The following is a 2956-nucleotide window of genomic DNA, read 5'->3' on the forward strand; positions in this document are numbered from 1 at the left end:
AAAATAGTGGTACATATACAAAATGGAATTCTATGCTGCAGAGAGAAAGAAAGAGCTACTACCATTTGCAACAACATGGATGGAACTGGAAAGCATTATGCTGAGTGAAATAGGCCAGGTGCTGAAAGACAAATACCATATGATCTCACCTTTAACAGGAAGCTAAACAACAAAACAAACAAGCAAGCAAAAAAAAAACAAACAAAAAACAAAGACACTGAAATAGAGAACAAGGGAAGAGTGACCAGAGGGGAGAAGGAAGGGAAGTTAAGGGGAAAAAGTGGGAGGGATTTGGAGGAACAAATAGGAAGGACACAGGGACCAGAACTAAGGGGGGTGGAAATGGGAGGGAGGTGGGGAGCAAGGGGCGGGGGAGGCTGGGATGGGAAAAATAGACAAAAAACTGTACTTGAAAAATAACTAAGTAAAATTAAATAAAAAGAATGAAAATTAAAAAAAGAATAAAAATAAAATAAAATAAAGTGAAAAAACCCGAAAAACAACAAAAAAAGGAAAGGTCACTTGTTGGTTTCAAACTAGCCTAACTGGTTTTTCTGTTTGCAGTTGGCTGATGGTAGATTGTTGTGATTTTTCTGCCAGCCCTAACTCAGGAGCCAGACACTTGAAGCCTCTCCCCAGCTCCTTATAGTGGGGAACTAGGACTTCCTGACAGCGCTCTCCTCCCAGGGGTTACCACCATGGGCTGGTTTGCAGTGCTTGTGGGTACCTGCACTGGCCTGGTTTTCTCAGGATTGAACACAGACCTGCCCCTGTTCTGTGGGGAAGCTCTAGGCCCTCTGCCCAATCTCGGGTTCGCTGCCCAGCTGGGTGTGGAGCATACCAGGCTGTTGTGTCTATTGGATTCAAAGCCCCAGGCTGTACCTCTCAGTTCTCCTGGGCTGGCAACCACAGAGTCCTCGGTTATGGCCCTTTGTCCTTAGCACCCTCTCTGCAAACTCTATCAAACAAGTCTCTCCTGGCACCCCACTTTGCTTGACCAGAAAGGGAGGGGGTTGAGGGTCTCAGCTCTTTCTTCAGGACCCCTCAGTGCCCAGGGCTTCCAGATAGTCCAAGGGGGATGGACTGGAAGCCGGGAGCCGATATGAGGACTGGGCACCTACCTAGAAACTCTGTCCGCACGTCATGGCATGCTGCGTGGTGTGTGCTGATCCCCTGAACTGTGCGCGGTCTGAAATTCCTTCTGCTCCTGTGTTTGTCTAGGTCCCCTGGCCAACCTCTGCCGAAAAATCCTAGGGATGGAGCAGCTTGGGGAACCTTTCTGGGTGCTGAACGCTGTCCCAGGTGCTGTCAGGCACTCGCCCAGATACACTGCTTATGGGGTGCTTAGTCCCCAGAACTGTACGAAGGCTGACATCCCTTCAACTCCCCTCTGTTTGGGCCACTTGGCCAGCCCCAGCCGAAAATATCCCAGGGAAGGAGCTGTCCGGGTGCTGAACATTGGCCCAGGAGCCACTGGGCACTCGCTGCTGGGCACTGGTCCAGTAACCATGCACCGTCGGAGATCCTTGCTGTTCCTCTTTGCTCTGTCCTGGAGGGTACTGTACGGCTGCTGTCTCCCTACCGTCTGGTTCCTCCATGACCTTTGAAGTTTCTTGTCCCGTGTTTTCATATATGCTTGGCAACTGCTGGCTTGCTGGCTTCTCCTCCTCCAATCTGACAGGTTTCTCTCCCTTTTGTACTAGTAACTGGTATCTGCTCCATCCTACTCCATCACCACCTTGAAACCCCCTCTCACCTGAACTGTTTTCTCACTCTACTGTTGTCAGTGATGTTAAGGTTTAGAGGGAGAGAAATGAGGAAAAGCCCTTACATACATTTTCTCACAGGAAAGTAAACCAACTCTGACAGAAAACCCTCACTCCCAGTATCCCTTGGCTCTGTTTCTGGGGAAGGACACTGTGGTCAGCAGGTGGTGAGCTCTCCCAAACAACTTATAATATTATTAATGTATAATAAACATTTTCTCCCATTAGTCTTATGAGTTGTAAGTATTTTATTCATGTTCATGTTTGTCTTTCTATTGACTTAACATATTTGTTGTGCTAAATGTATTTAATTTTATCAATGTCTAATATATTAATTTTAATTGGTCTTTTATTTGGTATTTTTTTCCAAAGCACTCCTAGAAATTGGCCAGACTCCAACGTCCATGTTCATTGGTTATGGCAGCCATAGGGACAAGAAAAACTTCGGGTATCATGAGTGGATGTCTGCTGGGACAATTACCCAAAGACTTGGGAGTAACTTTGAAACTGAGTAAGGGGAGGTTGCCAGACTACTTTTTTGTCACATGAGAGAGATATGCTTGATTTCATGGATAGATAACTATGAATGAAAAGACTTTTTAAGTGAAGACTCAAGATGAAGTAAGGGCATGGCAGAGAAAGACTATATCATTAGAAAAATACATCAAAATTTATGGACAGGTGTTTGTTAGAAAGAGAAATGTGACAGAATCTGCAGGTAGGGATTAAGGGAAATAAGGAATATAACACTGAAAACAGTGGAAAGGGGGATCCTTGTTATTTATATTTTCATAGTGTCTCTGATATATTTAGTAACAATGTCACATATCTGGCATATTGGAAATAAGATAACTTTGAGGTCATTACTCATCTGATCACAGCAAACTCACCCAAGCTGCATTATTCACTAGGGTCTCATTTATGAAATTTCTCAACACTAATGAAATAGAGGTGGAACCTCTGACCACAGGAGTCATGGTAACAGTGTGTCTGCATGAGGGAACACAGTTCCATTGGACCAAGAGTCCTGTCTCAGTACATCACTATGGTCATCTCTATCACAGTCTCCATCATCATCATTATCACTATTATTGTCATCATCACTATCTACATCATCATCATCATCATCATCATGACTTTCTTACTCATCAATGTTCTCATTTTCTATAGACATGGTGGTCATCCACACA

The sequence above is a fragment of the Artibeus jamaicensis genome, unplaced genomic scaffold (assembly GCF_021234435.1).
Source record: "Artibeus jamaicensis isolate MK-2021 breed Jamaican fruit bat unplaced genomic scaffold, CSHL_Jam_final contig_748, whole genome shotgun sequence".
In the NCBI taxonomy this organism is placed as follows: Eukaryota; Metazoa; Chordata; class Mammalia; order Chiroptera; family Phyllostomidae; genus Artibeus; species Artibeus jamaicensis.